A 13,129-nucleotide genomic window follows, 5' to 3' on the forward strand; every position below is an offset into this window, starting at 1 on the left:
TGAAAGTAGCACTGACAGGAAAATTGACCAATTCTTTTGCAGATTGTTGGCCAGACCAGCAAAACTCCTCTGTGCCTTCTGGAGACAAAAGAAAAAAAGACCGTTAGTGAAAGCTGAGTGTCACCTGAGATGAGATCTCTGGCATGCATATTAACCACTTGCTTGTGCTTGGACGACTGCACCCAGGCCCTGTTTTTAGATGGTTTAATTTGCTGGTGTAGTGCCCAGAGGAGCATGTGCCATTGCCATTGAACTGGCACAAGACAGCAACTCTCATTTGCTGTAGAATTTGGGTTTGGGGATCTTAGTATTTGCTGAGTTTGCTCCACATGCTTTCTTGTATTTTTTCAAATAAATCAAAGGAACTCATAGTAAGCGCTGCCATCTTCCCTTCATGGCTGTAAACTGATCCCTAGAGGGCTCGCTTGGGGTACAACTAAATTGGCATATGAAGGTGTAATGTTAGGTACATAATTTTAGCATGGTAAGATTTATACTCTGTTCATAAGGCAAGATTTATAAAATCTGTGTACATTTGGTTTTCATGCACTTGCTCTTCACATGTTTTCACCTAAAAATACCTTGGAAGACATTGTACTTCAAATTCAAAGGGAGAACTTGCAGCTTTATTTTAAAAAGCACTTGCGTACCTGTGTGTTCAGCCACGTGCTGATAGACAGATTCCAAGGTCTGTATCTGTTGTCAGGCCCCATTAAATCAACTGGTAAATTATGATTAAGTGGAGAAGACCAGTGAGGGCCGTAAGATGTAGATGCACTGTGTGTGTCCCCTGGGTGTGTCTTCATCTACAGTTAATGTTGCAAAAGTAGAACTCTGTGACAGAGTATGACTCAGGTAAGAGCTGAGGTGTCTCAATTTTAAAACATCAAATAAGGATAAGAATTCCAGGATGGCATTTTTGCAGGTGCTCTTCGAGACAATGTATTTACTTACTGCAAAGGCCATCTAAAGTCTTTTTTTAAAATTATCCCATAAATTTTCAATAGAACATGAAATAGGGAATCACAGAATCCCCATGTGGTTGAGGTTGGTGAATACATACCCAAGTGTATGCTGCTGTTGAGAGCCCATACCACACTCACAGTAAAAAATTTTCTCATGCTTACTTGGAATTTTCTGGTTTTCAGTTTGTCCTGTAATTTGAGATACATATGAGCAATGAAGTTATAAAAGTAATGAGCTCAGCAGATCCAGCTGCACTTCTGTGCTGAACTGCCAAGTAAAGAATTGTCAAGCACAGAATGAGTTCTGCCAGGTGTGGCTGCATCTTTCTGTATCACAGAATCATAGAACGGCCTGGGTTAGAAGTGACCTTAAAAGTCATTTACGTCCAATCCCCTGCCGTGGGCAGGCACATGTACCTGTTGATGATGCTGAGGCCTTGTTTTTAAATATCTTGCTGTTAAAATACAGAAGACTTCCTTGGGGTTGCTGTGCTAGACCAGCTGAGGTAGTCGGAGAAGCCTAGCAGAGCTCGCAAACCCTCCTCAGGCCTGAGTTACCAAGTCTCAGATTCTGCTGACAACAGTGCTGAGCCATTAAGCTGTGCTTTGCAATTCCTGAAAAGACTGCTGGGTTTTAAACACCTGCAGTTAAAGTCTCACAGGCTTTTTGTCTGGCAAGGGTGGTAGTATTGAAGGACTGTTCATACTTGGGCCTTTTGTCCAAGTCTAGAATTTTCAAGGCTTTCATCAAGCGAACATTGTTTTAGATGTTGCTTTGTCTTACTGTTATCTTGGTTCTGGAAATGGCTGTCCAAAACAAAGTTTTCTTTCTATCTGCCAGATGTAACTCGATAGCACCACTGCGAATGTCATATGGAATTCACTAACCAGTTATTCTCACCATCTTCCTCATTATCTCTTTGACTCTGTTTTGTATGAACTTTCAGTTTATTTCTTTCTGGCTGATGCAGATGTTTTTGCCCTAATTCCCCCTCAGTGTAGCTCCTTTCCTATTTTGTTTTTCAAAACCATTTGCAGAGTTTTGGCAGAAATACAAGTCAGTACAAATTCCGGCGGTGTTTTGATACAGAGTACTTCTGACTGAGTAGTTAAAATTAGCAGCATTGCAAGAGGGAAAGGGAAGTGTTACACTACTTCTTACGTAGCTACAATCTTTAATATTTTTAACAATCCCCCGATTCCAAATAAAATCTAGTCCAAACTTCTAACAGTGAAGAAAGAAGGCTTTCATTTGAGATACGTATTAGATTACGATGAGATGCTGCTTGGCTTCAAGAGCCAAATACTTTCACACCCTTTGAACTTTCCTGATTGCTAGTCTTGTATCTTACTGATCAAATCCTGGTGCTTGATCAGGCTCTCGTTCTGTAAGCTAGCAAAAGACACTCTGTAATACTGTGTATTTCACTGCTTTAACAAACTCTCATCCTCCTGCAGTCTGAAATTGAACCTCACCTTCGTCTTTATATCCAAGTTACAAATCACTACGGAGCTTCTTGGCATTCCGATTTACAAATGTAATACATCCAAAAGAGCCGCCTCACAACACATGGAAATAAGTCCTGAGCACAAAACACACCTAGATGGAAAAGGATTCCTTGCTGTCCCCCACACTAGAGCCGACCTACAGTACAGCTGTTATCAGTAGCACACACTCTGAACTACAGCCTTGCACACACCTCCACCTGTTTTGTGTACTGCCACTCTCTCCCAGCCAGTGAAAAACCATCTTCCTCCGGCACAGAACTGCCCAGTTTGTGTTTCCATGCTGACACAGCCAGTGCAGTATGTCCTTTATGTCCCCTGGTTTGGGAATGTGGGGCAGCAGCAGCAGAGGGTGAAGTAGCTGGACCACTCCTCCCTTGCTGTGCCATTACATGTGACACATGCTGCAACTTCCCACTAGTGTATTCAAACCCTGATCTGTTTTCTCCAGGCTGGTTACTAACCTGGTGAAATTCTTTTAAATTGTGCTTTTAGGGGGCTTTGTGACAAAAAATCCCATACCTTCTCTGCCGCTCTAATAAGTGATTTTTTAAGTTTGGGGTGTTTTGTGGTTTTTTGTTGTTGCTGTTGTTATTTGCCCCTAAATCCCAAATATGACTTCGTGTCAAGGTACAGCTAAAATTAATTTCTTGATGTTGCAGGGGGTGGAAGTCCTGGATGCCGTGTTTGGGGTCAGGTAGCCTGGGGATGGGGCAATGTTGTGGGTGTCCTACACGGACAAAAAGGAATGGAAGTGGCATCTTCCTGTGCTGGACAGTGCTGTGCAGCAATTAGGCTGAAGCATAAGAGGCAGGAGTGGAAGGTGGTACCCTGGGAGCATCCCTTTTGCTGCTGCTGCTGGACTGGGGAATGCAGATTCACAGAGCAGGAAATCCTTGAGACCCAGCTGAATCAGGGAAAAGGGGGGGAAAAAAAGAGCCTTGTGTAAGCAGGATTTACTATTCCTGGCAACTGGCAACTACATTTCTGCTGCACTGCTTAATGACTCCCAGACATTTCACACCTCTCCTTCCTTTCCCAGAGTTTCCTGTCTCATATTGGTGCCTAGTTGTTCACAGGCAAGGATCAAAAGAACTCTGGTTTAAGGCAGATGGTTTCTTTTAAAAGCATATCTGGCTGTAAAATTTTTTTAATACACTGCAATGAATTATAAAAGAGCTACCTACTTGGCTCTGTTATGAACATTATTAATACCCAATTTGAAAGCTTTGCCACACTCACGTCGTACCCCACCCCCCAGAAAGGATAATGACTGTTACCTGTGGTATGAGAATGAAAGCTGGGCATCATCTCTCTTACCAAAAAGTGTTACTGAGTAACTTCTCTTTGTTTCCTTGAGATGGAGCTGCACATACAGGACTTGATAACCATTTCCAAAGCAGTAGGAATTAGCCTCAACTGACTGAAGTGCAATCAGGGGAGACACATATTTGACACTGAGGACAAGTGCCCTGGCTCCATCACTGATCTGAGCAGTGTTCCACAAGGGAAATAACCAAGTACTTGAAGCTGAACGCAAAACTAATTTGCGTAGTCTTAATTACATTTCTTCTTGCCAGCTATAACTGTGAGCTAAAGGAGAAAGATAAGTTTGTCTGAGTTTCTTTCGCTTCAAAGGCAGGATGTAACCTTACTACAGAGGAAATACCATGTATTAGTAGAGTTCTCCTTTCGATGTCACTGAAAGGTCAAGCGCTTTTTGTAAGTGCTAGCTGGCAGCTCAATCTCACCAAAGATACTTGTGCTCTCCTGTGGCAACCACAAACTTCTTAGTGTCTGCAGTTTTTGCCAGGTCTTGTATGGGGAGGAGAAGTGGAGATTTGTTTTTTTTATTTTATTCTCATTGTTCTAAAAGGTGTTGGGAGTTGAATCAAGTGTCAGTAATATTAGCTATGTAGCTTGGAACCTGAGTTTATTCTACTTTATATTTGACATACAGTATAATACAAATATTTTCTAAAAATCAGTACCAAAAAGAAAAATTATGAAAGTCAAGTAGGTACACAGTGTAAGAAGAACCAAGCAAAAAGTATATGCATGATGTAGAGAAGCACTTACTTAAATGGTAGTTCCTGAGGTCAAGCAATTCTTCCTACTCTAAGATGTCCAACCAGAAAATCCTATAAATTCCAGGAAGTGAAAAATTCTTAGGATTTTTTTATATACAACACATCTGATAAAATGCCTAGGGATTTATTTATCGGACTATATTCATACTAATATTTCAAGTCTGCATTTTCAGCTGAAATTCTAGTCTTGATAAATCACAGATGTGTTTTCCATTAGCTGATGGATTGGACGCTGTTACACTTTAACTGTCACCATTTGCCAGATAGATCTTCACTCTTCATCTTGGAGCATCATCCTGCAGGTACAGGTTGGCATTGTGACAGTGATCAAGTACAACGTTGTTGATCACCCCTTTTTTGAATGCACAGTGATTTTCTACATGAGCAGTGCTGCCTCCATCAATGGGGCTGTTGTCCTGTACATCTGGTAGATGGCAATTTTACAGGAGGTAGGAGTATTCCAGCTGCTGTTTTAGAGCTAAAGAATCACCATTATCCATGCTGATGTGAAAAGGAACAAGGATCTGAACTACAGTGGCAGCACCCACCTTTACATTTTCAGGGTGTCTGCAAATCCAGCTTTTCCTAACACGGGCAGCCCCTGCCCATCAGCAGGGTAGAATTGTTGTGCCAGACCTGTCATGTGGCCTGCAGGGGCAAAGGGGTGGAGGATGCAAGGTTCCAGATAGAAGTAAACCAGCAGTGGCAGAGTGGCCCTCACCCCCGGCAGATCACTCTCCACACCAGGACCAGCAGCCCTCCCAGTCCCTGGAGCCATGCCTGCCCTGCTGGGAATGGCACAGACTGGGTGGGCACATTGGCTGCAACACGCTGTTGATAAGCTGCTCTGACCAGCACTGTGCAGCCCCAGCCAGATGTGTGCCAGCTGGATAGCTCTATAACCAGGTTAGCGTGGCACCAAGCCCAAAATAACAAGCCCTATTTATTGGGTCTTTGGTAGTCTGCCTGAGGTTAAGCTTGTCATGACCCCAATAGTAAAAGGCAGAACAGCTGAGGGAATGATCCTGCTGAATCCAGAGACTGGAGAATAAGATCATCCCTTGAACTCAATTTGCAGAGTGAAAGAACTGAGTTATGCACAGGTGACCTCTTGGACAGGTCAGCTGGCCAGTGTGAGACTGAAGACAGCAAACATGAGCATGGTTGCCTCTTTTCATCCTGAAAGAAGTTCAGAAAACAGCAGCTCCAACATGGAGTGGCAGTAACACTGAGATACCGTTTCTCCTCTTCTACATGTTCTCCCATAGGAACCTGTTTGAAAATATCAGATACTCTGAATGTTACAGATTGTGTCCCACTGTGATTATTTGCTAGAAAAGTTTGATTTATTATACATTTAAGAACAGTCTTCCTCCACATTCTGCTCCTGTAATGTGTCAGTCTGAAAAAAATCCTTTCTTTACCTCAGATTTCATTTTAAGACCCCCTTCTGGCTTCTCAGTCAACACAAATGTGTAGGATTCCCCACCCATCATTACACTATTTCCAGCTCTGCTCTCACCCCACCCTGGATTCTCTGCTTCTCCCTGAGGGTGTGCAGAGCTCGGGCAATACCCTAGAACTGAAAGTGAAGAGGCACCAGCAAAGTGAGGGAGAGAGAGAAACCAAAACTGATTATTCCAAATCTGCTAGGAAAAAAAACCCAAACCAAAACAAGGAAAAACAATACATAGGATATCAAACTGCAGCGATGGAGGTGCATAGCTCACAGGAGGAGGAAGGATGGGAAGGAGGTCTCAGTCCTGGAAAGGGCTTCCTTGCTTTGTGGAAGCCTAAACGCTACAGGAAGACTGGAGTGAGAAGCAGATTCCACATCCAGTTTCCCACCTGAAAAGGATTAACTGGATCAAACAGGACTGAAATAGAGGACAACCAGCTAAGAGGCTGGAAGAACCCTTCCAACAGCTGCTTTGTTCCTCTGTCCCTTCCCTGTGTCTGAACCCAAAGGTGAGCAGAACCATTGGCTCTTCCTAGCAAGATGCAGCACAGCTCCTTCGTCACCGTTGCCTGCAGCAAGCAGATGTTCCCTCACCCTGCCTGGGGCTGCTAACAAGGGGCAGCTCCCCTACCCAGCAGAAGCCACGGCTGCCAGGAGAGAGTAGGTGGTTTTTTGTGGCAGATCAAAAGCAAGCTCCAGTTACTCCCGTGATTTCCACTACCGAGGCTTTCAAGGAGGTGTGCTGGTGCAGTGAGAACAAAGTCCCCTCTCAAATGGCGAGGGGAGTAAATTGAGAGACAGTTGTGTGAACTGATGTTTGACACAGAATGAAAATGGGAAAGGACAAAAGCAAAGTGGGGAAGGCATTTAATGAAGCCCCAGCAAACATTTCATGCGCTCCCACACAATCCCTTGTCTGCTCCAAATGGCTAGAGGTGGGTTTCAGTGTACTTAGGAACCTCTAAAGGAGTCTAATCATTGCACATTGCAGGAAGGGGAGCTCAGCATGTGCCTTGTGTAGCATCTAAAATGTGGGAGGTTTCTGTCTTGCAGATTGTTACACGTTGAGTGTACTGGTTGAGTTGGTCTCTTGTTGCACCTGTATTTCTGCTGTGCACATCAGCTCTGGTGCCCTCTTGAGAACCTTCTCCCTGAGACTGCTTTGTACCGTAAATGGGAAAGACATCATGCCAAGGAGTGTGTTTTGGCTTGCACAAGGGACTGCAGAGCACTTTTTCCAAATAGTGATTTGCTATGCTTTAGAACACATGGGCTGTGGAAACATATGGGCCTCTCTGCACAATTTAGTTGTTAGGAAAACAAGCCTTTGTAAGGAAAGAAATGGTATTGTATATGCAAAGAGACAGACTGAGTACTATGCCAGATCCTGGGTCAGAGCTATAGAACTAGGAAGTTACTGAATGATCTGAAACCAAAGTGAAATGGGGAGAGAGAAACTATCAATAAAAACCCAAGCAAACAAACAAACAAACAAAACAACAACAACAAAAAAAGGAAAGAACAAAAAAAGACAGAATCTCATCAAATACAGACTCAATAGATAAAAACAGCAAGTGTCAATTGGGGCGCACAATAAAAGCCAAATCCAGAGAGAAATAAACCACTATTAGCTAAGGAGTCTGAAGACAGAAGCCACAGGCATTGAGGTTGACCTGCCCAGCATCATGGGAGGAGCGATCCTGCCTGCTTGGTGACCTGCCAGGGGATGGGATGGGCAGGAGCAGTGAAAACACCACAGCAGCTCGGTCCCCACGTGCAAGCTGTAGAGATAGATCACTGGAGCTCAGGAGAGCTGACTCAGGAGAGCTGTCTCTCACTTTCATAACCCTCATACAGCTCTAATGAAAGCCTGAATCATTGTTACTCTCTGCCGTGATTAAGCGAACAAAGGCAGCAGAAAGCTCCTTGGGGATCTCTGTGGATTACTGACTGCTCTACCCATCCTCTGACAGGTGGCTGTAGTAAAGCATCAGAGAAATATTCTTGCCTGTTCAGTAAGCTACTGACTCAACTGGCTGAATTAACAAATATCCCAGAGTCCAATCACATATCTCTGCTACGCTAAGTGAGGGCCATGTACCACCTCAGTCCCTGAACCCCTTATTGTTACATGGGCAGTTTAAATCAGTGCTTGTTGTAATGAATTTATGGGCATTTTTCGCCACCTTTCCCCTTTTGAATATATGGTGTTGCACATGTGGAACACTATAGCCAAATGGTCACCTCAGTCCTGTGTTTATTCTCAGGAGGGATAGAGTGCAAGTACTGGCAGATTGCGTTGTCCTCCAGTCTTTCATGACACCTGTCCCAGAGCAACCAGAGACTGTACAGATCATCACAGCCTCAGCTCCAAGGAAGTCATTGACCTGCAGTTCCTTCAGCCCTCTGTCCGTACCTCATGTTCATCGTAAGCCCTGTCCTTCTCCACATCTTCTATTACTCGGTGAAGACGAGATGGAGATAAATATCAGCCCACAGCAGCTAATGATGAGCCCTTCTTGGGTTTCACTACCACACCAGCTACTGCTGCAAATTAAAGTGAATAAATTTTTATTGAAGTAAGGTTTTGAACTCTGACATTCAGCACTCCAGTCCCACCTGTGGCTGGACTATGGCAGCTGCTGGAACCAAAGGAGATGACCCATACAAAAGCCCGCTTGTGTAGCTTTCATGTGTTATGAGTATCTCTTGCCGAACTGCCTTAGTCAATTCAAAAGTAATGGAGACAAAACCCAGCTTCTAAAACCTCTATAGAAAAATAGAGCCTGAAATGCATTTTTGTTACCAGGTGTATACATTTTCTGGGGAGAAAGTTGTATGTGAATTGAAGACTTGAAAGAAATTAAATTACTTGAGAGAGTACTGTAATTGAAAAGAAGAGAAACGTGTGCGTTTGAAACAAATTTATTTTCTACCACAGGAGAACTGTAATTGAAAAGAAGAGAAACTTGTTGAGTGAAGCTCAACTGATTTGAGAGGGAAAGAAAGTATAGGGCTCCTGCACTCTGAAATTAATTTCTTGCTTGATTTGTAGCATCAAACTTTGGAAATATCTATATCAATTAATTTGAAAGGGTGATGTCTTGCCCTAGGAAATCAGGCATTGCTGTTCAGGGATAGAAAAATATGATGCTTTAAGCCTGTTCCTCAGCTCTTACACAAAGTGGAACAAGGCATTGATTAGGATGCAACCAATGGTGTCCCAGTCTGGGGTCCTCAGTACAAAGGAGACATGGGGCTCCGGGAGTGGGTCCAGTGGAGGACTACAGAGATAATCGATTAAGGGACAGGAGCATCTCTCTCTTATGAGGAAAGGCTGAGGGAGCTGGGCCTGTTCGGCCTCAAGAAGAGACAACTGAGAGGTGACCTCATCAATCTCTGTCAGTATCTGAAGGGAGGGTGTCAGAGGATGGACCAGGCTCTGCTCAGCAGTGCCAAGCAAGAGGCAATGGGCACAAACTGGTGCACAGGAAGTTCCACCTGAACAGAAGGAAGAAATTATTTACATGAAGGTGATGGTGCACAGGAGCAGATTGCCCAGAGAGGTTGTGGAGTTTCCCTCACTGGAGATATTCAAGAACTGCCTGGATGCACTCCTGTGCCATGTGGTCTGGGATGGCCCTGCTTGAGCAGGGAGGTTGGATGAGATGACCACTGTGGTCCCTTCTAACCTGACCCATTCTGTGACTCTGTGATTCTGTGATGGCAGTGCTAGGTCTAGATTTCAGATGCAATGTCACCAAGGTTTTCTTCTCTGCCCAGGAAAGCCCACTTGTGCGTAAAATTTACCTGAGGGTAAAATGAATATGCATCATGAAATGACTCATGAACACACATCTATCTCAAAACAACAGTTTGCCAGCATCTGCCTAGTACTTGATGGAGGAGTTGATTTGTCCTTCCTATAAAAAGCTAAAAAGATATAAAGATAAGAAGATGGATGTTGCTGAACACCACAGAGATTTCTCTGTAACCAAGAAATGGCTGGGAATGTCTCTCACACTGTTCCCACCCCGCAGTCCATACAGCAACTGTTCTGCACCAGGTGAGCTGCAGCCTCCCAGCACCATGGACATTTGTGAAACATCACCCTGGGACTTCCAAGAGACCAACAGCTCTTTCACTGTAGTTTCCACTTGCAATCCTTTCAGGAATTCACTCAGTACCAAAACATGGGCTGAAATCAGGTGAAAAATGGCCTTGTGTGAAATTAAGTGAAAAACACCTCTGTGTTTTCTGCACTACAGATCCAGTAGCTCGGGTCACTCTGGAAAACACCTGTGCTACATCTTCTCAGCCACAAAACCTGCAAACTCAGCCTAGGAACACAGGTCTGAGCTTGTTTTTATCTCTGCCTGACACACCACTGAGTGCATTCAGGACCATGTAGGGTACTGAAGGCTTTCATTGACACCTCTGCAGCCACAGGGCAGGAGTGATTGATTGGCTGAGTAATAGGAACTTGCAAAAGGAACCAGCTGAAGATGTACAAGACAGAGTGGATGCCTTAAACTACTTTCTCTTCCTTGAAATAGCTCCGTAGGGTAGACATGAATCAACTGCAGTTACAGTTTCATACTGTCATAAGGCTCAGGTCACTGTCAGGCTTCAGGGCTTCTCCTCATGTGCTCTATTATGCCCAGAATTGTGCTCCATTTTTTATAAAATTTACTTTTTTTTTCTTACTGTCTACATTTACTTCTTTGTACAAACACATTAAAAATAAACAGATACATTGAGTTCAAATCAGGGGAATCTTGTTCAGTGTAATATTTTCCCCCATATATCTTTCTGACCTCTGACAATTTCTCCCTAAAGGAATTAGGATTAGAGAATCAGAGGATAAGAGGATAGGATCACTGGGAAATTCAGGCTGGAGGGGACCTCAGGAGGTGCCTCATGCACCACTGCTCCAAGCAGGGCCAGCTGTGAGGTCAGACCAGGTTGCTCAGGGCTTTGCCCAGCCAGGTTTCATAATCCCCCAAGGATGGAGCCTGCCCAGCCTCCCCGTGCAGGACCTGCTTGTCCTCACGGAAAAGGTTTCAGCGCCCAGCCTGAAGCCCTCTCATTCCAGTCCCTGCTGCCGTGCCTTGTCCACGCTGGCTGTGAAGGGCCTGGCTGCCTCCTCTCGCTCCCCTCCGCACGGGCTCCGGGCTGTCTGTGCGGTGCCCCCGAGGCCGTCTCTGCCCAGGCTGGACCAGCCCAGCCTCTGCTCAGGGGCCAGCTCCAGCCCTGAGCACTGCAGGGGTGACCTCACGCCGGGTTATCGACGTCTTTCTGCGCTGGGGCACCAAACTGCTGCTGCCCAGATGTGCTCTGACAACAAGTGCTGGCCACAGGGGACCTGCCCAAAGCTCCTCATTGTGCTCCTGCTGTGGCAGCCCCCGATGCTGCTGCCTGGCTTTGCTATCAGCTCCTGCTCAGCTCGCTGGTCCAGAGTGTGTCTCTGCACACCAGTTTTCCATATCTCTTGACTTCCTCCTCTCCATCAGTTTGTCTCATTACTTTTGAACCTCCTCATAATTTTGACTACTAGAACATCCTTTGCCAATGAGCTCAAAAAAAACCAGTATTTCGTGAAAATTCAATTTTCATGAAAAAGTGCTCCTTTTCATTTGCTGTCTCTGGTGGCTTCATTTGGTGACCCACAGTTCTGTGAGAAGCAGTGAATAAATTTTCTTATGCAGCACACAATTTTGTAGAGAAACATCATATTTCTCCTCATGACTTTCTCTAATCATCCAATTCCCAAGCAGAAGAATCACGTTCTGTTCAGTACTTTTTTGAAGTGGATCTATACTGCAAATTCTTGTTATTTCCTGTACTTCTTTTCCATTTCCATGATAACCTTTTGAGATGAGATGACAGCATATGAAAAGAGGATGCATCATAAATTTACAGTGTAACGATGCATGCTGATTTGTGCTCCCTTATTTTCCTAGTATTTACCAAGAGTCTCTCTACTACTTAACACTGAAATGGTGTTCTCAAGGCACTACCAGATAATTCTTACGCGTTTAGAGGAGATAGAGAGCCCACCAATACCTGTGTGTACATAGTTAAGATTGTTTTCCTTATGTGACCTATCGTGAATGCAGTAAAGCAGCTTTCACCTCTGCCTTTATTTCCAGTTAATTGGTACCATGAGCTCTTCTGCAACCAACTGCAGCTGGTCACAGTTCAGATACGTCAGGTTAATTTTGCAGATGTGGCCTTAGGGACATGGTTTAGTGGTGGACATGGCGTGCTGCTTTAACAGGTGGGCTCAATGACCTGAAATGTCTTTTCCAACCTGAACAAACCCATGACTGTCTGACCAACAAACCCTCCCACCTCATGATGGATGCTTTCCTTCCTACATCACTTGCAAGTATTTTGAATAATGTAGGTCACAACACAAATTTCTCTCAGACTTCACCCATATCCTCTCTTCAGCTGCTTATTTATCTCTACTTTTATATCCCTACTTCTAAAGGTACTGTTAAAGCTTTTCTGTATCCTTGTTTCCTCAAAGATCTTAGATAAAGGGGCATAGAGGAGGAAGGGCAGCATTGTCCACTGGCCTGAACTGACCTTTCAGAAAATGGTCAGTCTGCACCAGAAGGTGGCCACAATCTAAAATCTGCACCAGTTGTTAGGTAGGAAACTACATGGAGCTGGCCCTTCTCAAATAATGCAAGCTCTAAACAAATATTTAGCAGAAGGTCACTTCTACCAGGATAGGTAAGTGGTATTACATCAGTGGCCCTGCTAGGAGGAGAGCTGGGCATTTCCCTTCAGGCAGGACAAAGCCTCCTTTGAGAAAGCTGTGCCTGAGTGAGCTACAGGCTGTGCAGCCACACGGTTATCGCAGCTGAGAAGGGGTGGGCTCCTGCTCGCTGGGTCTGCAAGGGGAAACAGTCTCATCCCTGAGAGAGGAGGACCATTCCTCCTGCTTTGTGGAGACTCCGGGCTGCCCAGTTCTGTACCGGGAGGCACCACAGCCAGCCTCACCACATGCCTCTTTGCAGGCAGAGTTACAGCTTTGTTAGGAAAGAGGAAGAGCCTCTGCCTGGAGCAAACCCAGCATTTTTCCATAACCTTCCTGA

This window comes from Coloeus monedula (assembly GCF_965178545.1).
Source record: "Coloeus monedula genome assembly, chromosome: 3".
Lineage (NCBI taxonomy): Eukaryota > Metazoa > Chordata > Aves > Passeriformes > Corvidae > Coloeus > Coloeus monedula.